Here is a 13,835-nt window from a genome sequence, read left to right as displayed (position 1 = left end):
TAACTATACCTCTTACACTAACATCCAAATCATTTATATAAATGATCAAAAGTAGTGGACCCAGCACTGATCCTTGTGGCACACCACTGGTCACAGGCCTCCAGTCTGAAAACAATCCTCCACCACCACCCTGTCTTCTTCCTTTGAGTCAGTTCTGTATCCAAATGGCTAGTGTTCCCTGTATTCCATGAGATCTAACCTTGATCACTAGTCTCCCATGGGGAACCTTTGTGGGCGGCACGGCGGCACAGTGGTTAGCACTGCTGCCTCACAGCGCCAGAGACCCGGGTTCATTTCCCGCCTCAGGCGACTGACTGTGTGGAGTTTGCACGTTCTCCCCGTGTCTGCGTGGGTTTCCTCCGGGTGCTCCGGTTTCCTCCCACAGTCCAAAAGATGTGCAGGGTCAGGTGAATTGTCCATGCTAAATTGCCCGTAGTGTTAGGTAAGGGGTAAATGTAGGGGTATGGGTGGGTTTCGCTTTGGCGGGTCGGTGTGGACTTGTTGGGCCGAAGGGCCTGTTTCCACACTGTAATGTAATCTAATCTAATCTAATGTAATCTAAAAAAAAATGTCTTACTGAAGTCCATATAGATGGCATCTACCGCTCTGTCCTCATCAATCCTCTTTGTTGTTCCTTCAAAAATGTTTATCAAGTTTGTGAAACATGATTTCCCAGGCACTAAGCCATGTTGATTATCCCTAATCAGTCCTTACCTTTCCAAATACATGTACACCTTGTTCCTCAGGATTCCCTTCAATAACTTGCTCACCACCGATGTCAGGCTCACTGGTGTATAGTTCCCTGGCTTGTCCTTACCACCCTTCGTAAACAGTGGCACCATATTAGCCAACCTCCAGTCTGCCGGCATCTCACCTATGACTATCGATGATGCAAATATCTCAGTAAGAGGCCCAGCAATCACTTCCCGAGCCTCCCACAGAGTTCTGGTGTCCACCTGATCAGGTCCTGGGGATTTATCCACTTTTATGCGTTTCAAGACATCCGGCACTTCATCCTTTGTAATATGGACATTTTTCACGGTTTCACCACCTATTTCCCTCCATTCTATATCTTCCATATCCTTTTCCACAGTAAATACTGATGCAACATATTCCTTTAGCAGCTGCTCCATCTCCTGTGGCTCCACACAAAGGCCGCCTTGCTGATCTTTGAGGGGCCCTATTCTCTCCCTAGTTACCCTTTTGTCCTTAATCCATTTGTAAAAACCCTTTGGATTCTCCTTAATTCTATTTGCCAAAGCTATGTCATGTCCCCTTTCTGCCCTCCAGATTTCTCTCTTAAGTATATTCCTACTGCCTTTATACTTTTCAAAGCATTCACTCGATCTATCCTGTCTATATCTGACATAAGCTTCCTTCTTTTTCTTAACCAAAACCTCAATTTCTTTCATCATCCAGCATTCCCTACACCTACCAGCCTTTTTTTTTCACCCTGACAGGAATATACTTTCTCTGGATTCTCGTTATCTCATATCTGAAGGCTTCCCATTTTCCAGCCGTCCCTTTACCTGGAAACATCTGCACCCAATCAGCTTTTGAAAGTTATTAGATTAGATTAGATTCGATTCCCTGCAGTGTGGAAACAGGCCCTTTAACCTAACAAGTCCACACCGACCCTCCGAAGAGTAACCCACCCAGTCCCATTTCCCTTTGGCTAATGCACCTAACACTATGAGCAATTTAGCATAGCCAATTCACCTGACCTGCACATCTTTGGACCTGTGGGAGGAAACTGGAGCACCAGACACGGGGAGAATGTGCAAACTCCACACAGACAGTCGCCCCGAGGTTGGAATCAAACCTGGGACCCTGGTGCTGTGAGGCAGCAGTGCTAACCACTGAGCCACCGTGCCACCCTTTCTTGCCTAATAATGTCAAAATTGGCCTTTCTCCAATTTAGAACTTCAACTTTTCTTCAACACTGATCTCCAGCATCTGCAGGCCTCACTTTCTCCTAATTTTGTTTTGTATATTCCAGTTTTATCCCTAATTTTATCACAAAAGCTAATCTGGTGACTGTCAAGTAATGATTCAGCAAGGCTCAGGTTTAATGTTAGGCTGTACTGAGTTAGCCAGTGAAGAAATAATGGTGCTCTTTATGCCCACAAATGATCAGACAGCTCCACGATACTATCCAAGGGCTGTAGATGCCAGGTTAGAACAAAATCTGTAATATCTATTCAGTGGTTGACTATTATTCCAAGTATCAATGCCAAGGTTCATAATTAGTCAATCGCATCTTGTCCCACAGGCTGGAATTTTAAACACCAACAGCGCAGGCCCATATGCAGGAATGTACATGGCATACCCTGGATCCCAATGTGATTTTAAAAGCAAAAGGATATCTGGAAGCCTCTCACCTTCAGTTTGCTGGTCTTCAAGCTCACTAGCAGGTGGGACTGGATTAAGTAATCTAAAATAGGTTCGTTGTGAGAGTAAATAAATGCCATCAAGACATTGGATAGGGCAGTGCCATCAAAATGGAGGACAGTGTTCATGATCTGAAGTTGTTGAGAGCTCAAACGCTGAATCCTGAAGGTTGTAACATGCTTCACTAGAAAATGAGACAGAGACAGAGAGAGAGAGACAGAGAGAGACAGAGAGAGAGACAGAGAGAGACAGAGAGAGAGAGAGACAGAGAGAGACAGAGAGAGAGAGACAGAGAGAGAGAGAGAGACAGAGAGAGAGAGAGAGACAGAGACAGAGAGAGAGAGAGAAAGAGACAGAGACAGAGAGATTCAGAGAGAGAGAGACAGAGAGACCAAGACTGGAGCAGTTTGCAATGAGGTTTCACTGGAACACTGCAGCAGGATTAGGATAAAAATGTTAGCATAGGAGCATGACGAATCCCAACAGTCTTCAGGTTGCAACACTGAGTTCAGGAACATCAGAGCATGAACACTGCCCTGCATTTTAATTGTACTGCATTCTCCCTGGAATGTCATGCTCTCGAGAGGATGAGAGGGAGAGAAAGGAGAAGTGGTAGGATTCCTCAACCCAGAGTCAAAATCCAGCCCAAAATGTTGAATTAAGCTTGCAAATCCATGTCAGTTTATAGTTTACGTAAATGACCTGGATGAAAGGATGACAGGTATGATTGCTAATTTTGTTGATGACACAAAGGTATGTAGGGAAGTAAGTTGTGAAAGGACATATGGAGACTACAAAGGGATATAAATAGATTAAGGGACTGGACAAAGATGTGGAAAATGTGAAATAGTTCATTTTGGCAGGATGATTAAAAAAGAAGCATGTGTCTACATAGCGAGAGGTTGCAGAGCTTGAAGACACCAAGGGAGTTGTTTGTCCTCATGTACAAATCACAGAAGGTTAGTATGCAGGTACAGCAAATAATTAGGAAAGCTAATAGAGTATTATTGTTTACTGTGAACGGAGTTGATAACAAAAGTAGGGAGTGTACACTTCAGTTATACAGGGCATTGGTGAGACCATGTCTGTACAGTATTAGTCTCCTTATTAAAGGAAGGCTGAAAGTGCATTTGAAACTTTTCAGAGAACATTAACTGGATGAATACCTAAAATAGATGAGTTGCCTTGTGAAGAAAGGTTGGACAGGCTAGAAATGTGTCTGTTGGAGTTTAGAAGAGAAAGAGGTGACTTGTTTGAAACAAATACGATCCTGAAGAATCTTGACAGGGTGAATATGGAAAGGATGTTTTTTTTTGTGTAAGAATCTATAACTAGGGGTCACTGTATAAAAATAAGGGATTGCCCGTTTAACACAGCGATAAAGAAACATCTTTCTCTCAGAAATTCGTGAGTTGTTGGAAGTTGATGGCTTTGAGTATTTTTCGGGCAGAGGTTGATAGATCCTTAATACAAAAAGGAGTGAAAGGATATTGGGGTAGGCAGCAATGTAGAATAATCAGAACAGCCATGATCTTTCTGAATGGCAGAGTAGACAAGAGGGTTCAATAGGCCTATTTCTATTCCCAACTTGCCTGTACATATCCAACCACAGAAATAATGGTTCACAAAGAAAAGTGAATTGTGAGGGATTTATTTGAATTTAAATAATTCAGGGGTAAAATTCTTCTTAATTTCCAAAGTGGTCTTCAATGGAGTTAACGCATGTGAGTTTTTTTTTGAACTGCAAAACATAGCTTCACTCTCCACATCTGTTGGAAGCTTAGATATATTAGGGTCTTCTAAAAATAAGGTACAACTGTAGCCAATCCCAAAAATACCTGTAAGAATGTGAAACATTTAACTAAGCAATGCTTTAAGAGATATAAATAGCAGCCTGAGCTAACGTATTCATGGGCTGTGCAATTTCTAGAGGAAATGGAGGCCTTGCACAGACAGCAGAAAGCATGCATGACAAACATCTGCAAATTTAATCAACAATATGAGGGAAGTGACAACTCTTGTACAATACAGAAATGAAACCATGAATAGCCAGCTAGTACTACGGGCTTCAGAGGGCATCAGCTTCAGCTTGCACATAAGTGGAAATTCATGTGAATAGTGGAGTTATGGACAAATATGTTTAACTTGAATGACACAAAAAGCAAATGTGAAAGATAACTGTGAAAGCAGGTGAACAGATACAAATCAATGGTCATTGATGCAACAAGACTCACAAGGGTTGTTTGCTTGGTATGTTTAAAGTGAGTGGAGAATGACAGAATGACAGAGTAAAGAAGAAGTCCATTTGGCCTTTTGAACACATTACCCAATTCATTCCACTCTCCTGCTCTTTTCACTTAGTCCATGTCCCCCCATCAAGTATTTATCAAATTCCTTGTGAAAAGTATTATTTGATGATTCTGAAGGTGTTAATGTTCATCTCACATTAGCTCAATCCACTGTTTGAGGGTGGAGCCAAGGGGCTGAATCTGACTGGAGACCAGTCAAGTGTCATGGATGGTTTCACTCTGGTGAGATTTCTTATGCTGTTGTCCCGAAATCAGTTCATTAACTAGGCACCACAACCAAATGGCAGCCTACCTGCCATACTCTCCCGCTCGCCAAAGTCATCACTTTGGTATTCACGACTACCTCGATATCCCAGCATCCCTGACATTGGCACCATCTTTCAATCCCAGTTGTGCACCAGTCATTGGCAAACAAAAATGGCCCTTCACATGCATGCAGTGGGACAGCAAACCCCAGGTCTACAACTGATACCTTACCTTACACGTAAATGCACATTCATCCATCTATCACAGATTAAGCACTAAGCCATACTGTGTTTTTTACTGGAGCAAAGGAGATTGAGGGGTGACCTTACAGAGGTTTAGAAAATCATAAGGGACATAGTTAAAGTGAATTTCAAAGGTCTTTTTCCTAGTGTAGGTGAGTTCAAGACTACAGGGCATATTTTTAAGATAAGAGGAGAAAGATTTAAAAGAGACCTGAGGGGCAACCTTTTCCACACAAAACGTTGACAGGGATAGTGGGATCCCCTTCTCCCAGCACTTTAGTATCCATCACACCTTCTCTTTGCCTGCTTCAATTGTTCAAATCCTCGTACTCAAGGATTATACAGCTTATTGTGTCCAGTGTGTATAACAGAACCTTCCCATCCCATCTCCCCTCGCTAAACAGATCTAAGCAGTGGAACCTTACCTTCAGAAGACCCGTGGTCTCCTCTGCCATGGTCCTGCTTGAAGAATGGGTTACCTTGCACATAAGCTCTATCTTAGTCTGGGATTGCATAATGGACACATCAGCTACAGTTGGAGTTGGTAGCCCTTGATTCCTCATAACCATCCTTGTAAGACATCTGGTCCTTGAAATGCAGCAGGAACATGAGATGTCACATCGGTATCATGGCAGCGGCCAGTGTACCTGGTGCAGACTTCTAAGATGTGGTATCAATGATCACAGACCTTGTACATTCATGGAATTGGAATCCTTTCCCTTTGATGAATTCAGCTACATCAACTGGAATTACATTATTCAGCTGTCATTTTTACTTCCTGCGTTTAGTCCTGTTCATTATCAATCTCCACATTCTCCAGCACCTTCCCCACTTCCCACCCCCATCAACCCCCACCCCCAATTTGAGGCCATGTTAGTAGTGACTGCCAATTACATCTGAGCTGAAAAATGTGTTGCTGGAAAAGCGCAGCAGGTCAGGCAGCATCAAAGGAGCAGGAGAATCGAGCAAGAGATTTCCTGAAAAAGGGCTTATGCCCGAAACATCGATTCTCCTGCTCCTTTGATGCTGCCTGACCTGCTGCGCTTTTCCAGCAACACATTTTTCAGCTCTGATCTCCAGCATCAGCAGTCCTCACTTTCTCCACTGCCAATTACATCCCCTGCTATAGAATCCCATGTCCATGTGTTCACTATTGCCTCTCCATCTTGATTCAAATTTCCCGTCTTCATTATCCTTGTCCCCTTTGCATTCCATGAAGTAGAGATGCTGGTGTTAGACTAGGGTGGACAAAGCCAGAAGTCACATAGCACCACTTTATAGACCAACAAGTTTATTTGAAATCCCATACCTGTACCTGACGAAGAGGCTACGCTTCAAAAGCTTGTGTGATTTCAAATCAACCTGTTGGACTATAACCTGGTATCGTGTGACTTCTCCCTTTGCCTCCCAGTTGCTGCCTCCAATTCCAGGCACTGAATTCATCAACTGCCGGCATACAGCAGTGTCCCCTGATAATCCCACCTCCCCCCTTTAATTGTCACCCTACTCCCTTCAGGATTGACCATGACAAATCCCTTTGACTGACATCGACAGATAGTCCCGGCTGTCCTGAATGAACTGTGTGCAGCTCCCCGATTGACTGACTTACCGAGAATCCCCTGACTGGGTGCACGCGACCTGCCAGACTAACCATGGTCCACCTCCCAGACTGTGGTGGATTCTCTGACCATAACTGCCCAAAGCAGCCGATGACTGACTGACTGCACACAAACCACTGGATTGAGATTGGGATGATGCTGTTAATTTCTGCACCAGATCCCCTGAGTAATGTTAGCCTCCCTTGCCGTGATTGTGGATTACTCACATTGCACCTTGAGACATTGCCACTTCATTGCAGTGAGCTTGCTGCGAGGCTGCTGGTGCACACTTTAGGAGTGAGAGTGATATTGTGCCATACAGCAATATGTTAGCCATCTTCCCAACATGTTCTACATAAAAACATAACAAGCAGAAGTATGACTTTTGTCCCTCAGGCCTACCCTGCCATTCCATAAGATCAAAACTGATCTGCCCCAGGCCTCAACTTCTCTTTCATTTGGATCAGCATAGCCATCAGCTCAATATTTCAAGTATCTATCTACCTCCACTTAATACCTTCAGTGATCAAGCCTCCACAATTCTCTGAAGTAGAGAACCCCAGACATTAACTACCCTCTGGGGAGAGACATTTCTTTGCATCTAAGTGTTGAATTAGTGACCTCTTATTTTGTGACTATGTCCTCTAGTTCAAGATTCCTCTGTAAGTAGAAAAATCTTATCATCTACCCTGTCAGCCCTCTCCAAAGCATGTATGTTTTCTTAAATCACATCTTATTCTTATAAGCCAAATGAATAAAGGTGTAATTTGTTTCACCATTCTTGGTAAGTCAACCCCTTCATCCCAGGAATTACCCTAATGAATCTCTTTTGAACAATCTCCAGGGCCAATAAATCCTTGCTTAAAACATGGACCAAAACTGTGTACAGTACTCTCAGGTGTGGTCTCACCAACACCCTCAACAGTTATAACAAGACTTCCCAATTTTTAAACTCTGCTTCCTTGGCAATAAAGGCTAACATTCCATTTTGTGTCTTAGTTATTTGCTGCATCTGCATGTTAGCCTTTTCTGTTTTGTGCACCAGAACACCAGATCCCTCTGCACTGCACTTTTTAGGAGTCTCTCTCTCCCGTCCCGGTCTGCCTTTGATTCTTTCTCTAAAAGTGCATGACCTCACGCTTTCCTACATTTAAACTCCGTCAAATTTTTTGCCACTGACTTTCCACTCTAGTTTTCAACAAATATCAACTTCATATGGTCTAAGTGATTATTCCTGAACATATATATTTGTTGCTGTCATGCTGTCAGGACTTTGAGTTTAGTCCTGATCATTACCATGCTCCACATGCTCCAGCACTCTGCCCCCACCCAGCTCCCATGGTGGTGGTGACTGGTTATTGCTATCACGCAATAAATTTTCTTACTATCTAAGAACAATGCCTCCTTCCTAAATACTCTGCAGAGGTGTAGCCTCTAATGTTAATTGCTAGATAGGCCCAAGACAAAGCTAACAGAGAGATGAAATGGTAACAACAATCTCAAACAGCCCTTACCCAGTACTATAGATTAGTATAAGTGGCAAATTGTATGAGGTGCTAGTTACTGTGGGAAATAAAGTGTTAACAGAATGAACACTGAAAGCTATTTCTTTGTCTGGTACATCAGAGTGAATAGTGTTGAATTGTTTTACTTTCTCATGATATGACATCTACGTATATAAATGCAATTATTCAAGGCATAAAATTTGATTCAAAGAGAAATAAAATGTGATCAAACAGGGGCATTTTGTCTCCTGAAATCACATGTCTCCTCTGACTAAAATGTGCAGGTGACTTCTCTTCATTAATGATCTTCCCTACGTAAACTTCAGTATTGTGTAAATCTGCTACCTTTGGAGTGATGTTTTAAAATGCCAGCATATCCATTTTGAAATATGGGGACAAAAACGATGTACTGTGATTCAGGTAAGGCCTCACCAAATACCCTGGACAATTGTACTAAAGACTTCTCTCTTTTAAAAAATTCCAGCCCCTAGCAATAAAGGATAAAATATCATTTGCCTCTTTAATTGCTTGCTCCACCTGCATGTTTTGTATTTCATGCACAAGAATATCCAGATCCAGCTGCACTGTACTTTATTGGAATCTCTCTACCACTTAAATAACAGTCTGCCTTTTGGGTCGTCCTATCAAAGGCCAATTCAGTCTCCTCCAGAGGTTCACAGCATCATAGATGCCAGTCCTTAGCCAACTTGATTCACTCCACATGATTTCAAGACATTGTTGAAGGCATTAAGTTAAAAATCACACAACACCAGGTTATAGTCCAAAAGGTTTAATTGGAAGCACTAGCTTTCAGAATGCTGCTCCTTCACCAGGTGGTTATACCTGATTGCATAACCATCTGATGAAGGAGCAGCGCTTCCAATTAAATCTGTTGGACTATAACCTGGTGTTGTGTGATTTTTAACTTTGTACACCCCAGTCCAACACCGGCATCTCTAAATATTGAAGGCATTAGATACTAAAAAGGCTAGGATCCAGAGAACATTCTGGCAATGGTATTGAAGATTTGTGCTCTAGAACTTGAAAATTAATCCAAAGGTTTGTGGCATTCAATTTAACACACACACAGGTAAAATAATAAAGATGATTGAAAATTAGTACAACAAACCAAACAAGATCATTTACATTGGTGTAGCTGAGAAAGATTGACAACTGACCATAATCATTCACACAATCCATTCCTGCCATTGCCTGAAAAGAACATGTCGTAAAAAAGTCAAATGTTATCGTAAAAATAGATAGAGACAACAAGAATCTAGTCAAACAAGCTTAATGTCCAGAAGTAGGCCATAAGTTGTAAAATATCCATTTTCAAAATATATTTATTACATTGTATATTATATAATTAAACTTTTGGATGAAAGAGATTTTGTACACATAGTGATGCAATTCTCTGTGCATGCATTCTGTGTTGACCTATAAAGTCCCAGCACCAATTTCAGGAATTGAACTGAGCTAAAATTTCCAGGAAAAATCCAAATTCTTATATAATTTCTGATGTACCAAGGATACGCTGTATTACCAATGTCTAATAGCACATTGTGAAGGATTATTGTCTGGTACACTAAAAGGAATTTATCCTTGTTATCTGGGTGTCATCCTGACCTAGGCCTTAAATAATGTAGATTTTGAGCTGCTTCTGAAAACAAAACTCTCCTTAGCTATTTAATTATCAGATCGATTGATGTGAGCTGTATTCCTGTAGCTGACCTGATTGCAGTGTCTACTTTGATTTTTAGTAAGGAATGATAGCTCCTATTTTAACTCTAGATGTTCCAAAATAATATCAGATAAAATACAGAAATTTCCCACATTTAGGAATACAGGAACATGGAAATTAAGAGTAAGGACAGACCATTGGCCTATTAGGTCTGTTCAACCAGTCAACATGATCATGGCTGATCATTTATCTCAATGCCATTTTTCCAGTCTCTCTCCATACGCCTCGACACCTAGAAATCCATCTATCTCGTTCTTTAATCTGTGTAGTGATTTGGCCTACACAGCTGCCTTTGTTAGAGAATTCCATTGGTTCACCAAACTCTGAGGAAATGTCCCCACATCTCAGTTCAAAATGGCCTACCCTTTATCTTGAAACCATGACCCATTGTTCTGGAACTGGCCGGGGAAACATTATCCCTGCATTTAGTCTGTCCAGCCCTGCCCGAATTTCATACATTTCAATAAGATCACCTGAATGTTCTTCTTCCCCAGTCACTGAAAGCAAGCATGCAGGTGCAGTAAACAGCTAGAAAAACAAATACTATGTTGATCTTTACTACAAGAGGGCTCCCAAGAGGATTCAAGAGTATCCCATTTGGTACTGCTTTTCACTGTGAAAGAAACCCATTTATTCCTGCTTTCTGTTTCCTTTCTGATGAACATTTCTTGATCAACTTGAGTTTCTTACCATCAATCCCATATGCTTTGACTTTGTACAATAACCTCTCATAGGACTTTACCTAAAGCTTTCTGAAGGCCCATATATATTACACAGACTGGGGCTCCCTTATTGTTTAACCAGTTACATGCTCAAAACATTCCATCAATTTATTTCATAAGTCCATATTTGCTTTGTATGAGACCCTTTTGTATTTTCTAAGTGTCCTGTTATCACATTATTTATTATATATTCAAGCATTTTCCCTACTCCTGATTTTTGGCTAATGGGTCAGTAATTCCTTGAGTTCTCCCTCTATCCCTTTTAAAATACTGGGGTTGCATTTGCCATCCTCCAAATCAGGGACTGTTCCGGAATCAGCAAAACTTAGAAGACGACAAGTAATGCACCCATCTATTTCCACGGTCACCTCATTTAGTACCTTGGAGTATAGATTATCAGGTCCAAGGGATTCATTAATTACAGTTCCATATATCTCTTCAGAACATTTTTTTTATTAATGTTAATCTCTTTCAATTCTACTTTCCCAATAGACTCTTGCTTCCCTGGCATTTCTGGGCATTTTTTAATGTTTGTGAAGATAGTACTAATTGCACCACTATTTCTTTGTTTTCCATTATCAGTTCTACCATTTCAGACTGGAGGACCTTACATTTGTCTTCACTAATCTTTTCTTTTTACACATGTACAGAAGTTCTTAAAGTCTAAGTTTATTTTCCTTGCAAGTTTATTCTCATGCTTTACCCTGTTAATGAACCTCTTTGTCCTCCTTTGGCTTAATTGTCCTTTGCTCATTGTCCCTAGGGCTGCCATCTTGTCCAACAACTTTCCATGATTTCTCTTTGCATCTAGTTCTTTACTTAACTTGTTTCGTTAACCATGATAGGCACACTTCTCCTGTTGTGTTCTTTGACCCAAAATGAATTGATAGTTGCTGCAACATATGCATTCATTTCTAAAATATTAATCTTTGCTTGGCCACTGTCTTGCTTTTTTAACAAAGTTACCATTTCTGTTACAGCCACTCATCCTATCATACCTTCATAGTTTCCCTTGTTTAGGTTTAGGATCCCACTTTCAGATTGGATTACTTCATTTTCTATCCCAATGAAGAATTCTATCATGTGATAGTCACTTATTTTTTCTCCGAAGCACCTCACACAACAAGATTATAAATTAGCCCTTCTTGTTACCACTTTTCAAAAGGAGGGTGAGATTCAGGGTAGAATGGGAGAACAGTGAACTCAAAAAAGACAGAGCATTAAGTGAGAAAAGAAAAGCTGAAAACTTTCAGAAGGTCAGACAGTGTCCTTGGGGAGAGGGCAGTGGGACCGACACTCAGGTCAATGACCAACCCAGAGAACAGAGTCAGGATTTGAAGTATTAACCAAACCCTCCTCTCCCTGTGTCAACAGTTGTTTTACCAGTTTTATCCTAACATTATAACACAACACTGTCAGATCCCATTGGTTTTACTTGGTTTGGGTTTTTACCATTTCCGAATACATTGGAAAACTGATGTTGATATAAGCCTAATTGAAAGCACCTTCAATTTGAAGGCATCATTCTATGTCTGTCTTTGGCAGAGGAGTGAAACACTGCTTCTGTCACTGTATAAATTCCAAGCATATTGCTCTTCAATGAGCTCCAAATCAGTCTCTGTTTACCATTGACAGAACAACTTTAGTAATAGTGGGTTTTGATGAGCTTTCTCCTTTTCCCAGCTCTTCTACTTCTCATTTAACATCTCTCCAGAAGTATTGTGTATTCATTTTGCACTTGTCCACCAAAGCATTTAAGTTGTTCCTATTATTATCTCCCTCTGTGCTCCACGCTCAGCAGTTGCCAGCTATCTTCAATTTCTTAATGTCACCTTTTAGAGTAAGTATTGTTAACATGATTTAGGCTACATAGTAAGTATTGTCAATGTGATGTAGACTACAATGCAAGCACAAGTAAATCCAACTTTTAATTTGCATTTACCAAACCAAAAACCCTTAATGCTGGGAATGTGTGTTACCGTGTGTGCTAAGCTGGTTTAGGTCTGAGACGAATTTTAGGAGCGTGGGAAAATTTACTCAAAGATCTGCTAAAGTCAATGAACGAAATTACTTTACATTAACACACTCTTAATGCGTCAGTTCAAATGCACAGAGGGATTTGACCCTTGTGTGTCAGCACACCACTTGACAATGGGAGCCATTTCAGTTATACCCGATAGAGGTATTGGCTCACTGTGGATAAGTACTTTCTGGTGCAGGTCACAGGATAGTGATTAAGAATACGAACCCAGGCTAACTTCTTTTTATTATCATCTGACCCCATGGATGCTGAAACCAATTTTAATGCCGTATTTCTCTTTCAGATGAGATCTTCTCATCAAGCAAATCTAAGCAGGAATACAACTTTGGAGATTTAGCTCAGTATTACTCAGCATCACCCTATTGAAGGAGCGTTTTCTTAATGTTTTATGACTGACATTCAAAAGAAATAAAACAATAAATTGCAAAAGTCTGTGTTGAAATTAATGCCTGCTACAATTTGTCGGTAGCTCTATCGGCAAGTTGGTGAAATGACTTTGCAACTTGCACATCAGGAATTTCCAAGGAAATTTCTGTAATATGTAGACAAAGCCTTTCAAGCCAAAGCCTTTAGAAACACATGCAACAATCAGAAAGGTAACACCTATATAATAACTCGCCAGTATCACTTGCAAGGTAGCTGTGTAACAGTGATAAGTTTAACAAGTGAATATAGGCAGTATGGTTACTAAGTTTGCAGATGACACCAAAATTGGTGGTGTAGTGGACAGTGAAGGAGGTTACCTCAGAATCCAACAGGTCCGTGATCAGATGGGCCAATGGGCCAAGGAGTAGCAGATGGAGTTTAATTTAGATAAATGTGAGGTACTGCATTTTGGAAAGGCAAATCAGGGCAGAACTTACACTTAATACACTTAATAGTATGTTTCTGGGGAGTGTTGCTGAACAAAGAGACCCTGGAGTGCAGGTTCATAGTCCCTTGAAAGTGGAATTGCAGGTAGAAAGGATAGTGAAGAAGATGTTTGATACATTTGTCTTTAGAGGTCAGTGCTTTGAGTGTAGGAGTTAGGAGGTCATGTT

The 13,835-nt window shown here is 41.0% G+C and overlaps 2 long non-coding RNA genes across 2 annotated transcripts in view; one reads left to right on the top strand and one right to left on the bottom strand.

Moving 5' to 3' along the window:
* Positions 1-2,647, bottom strand: part of LOC122552763 (uncharacterized) — a 301,823-nt gene extending 299,176 nt beyond the window's left edge. Inside the window, exon 1 of the long non-coding RNA XR_015758414.1 lies at positions 2,382-2,647. This is a non-coding gene — a long non-coding RNA (uncharacterized LOC122552763). The remainder of the gene's footprint in view (positions 1-2,381) is intronic.
* The window catches only part of LOC122552762 (uncharacterized), a 47,451-nt gene extending 34,268 nt beyond the window's left edge, over positions 1-13,183 (top strand). The window contains exon 4 of the long non-coding RNA XR_015758417.1: positions 13,079-13,183. This is a non-coding gene — a long non-coding RNA (uncharacterized LOC122552762). The remainder of the gene's footprint in view (positions 1-13,078) is intronic.
* The last annotated feature ends 652 nt before the right edge of the window (positions 13,184-13,835 follow it).

Source organism: Chiloscyllium plagiosum, unplaced genomic scaffold (genome assembly GCF_037043375.1).
Source record: "Chiloscyllium plagiosum isolate Xiang-an unplaced genomic scaffold, Cpla_swu_hap1 HiC_scaffold_10, whole genome shotgun sequence".
NCBI lineage: Eukaryota > Metazoa > Chordata > Chondrichthyes > Orectolobiformes > Hemiscylliidae > Chiloscyllium > Chiloscyllium plagiosum.
The sequence above is the reverse complement of the archived record's forward strand: the minus strand, read 5'-3'. Positions and strand labels throughout refer to the sequence as shown.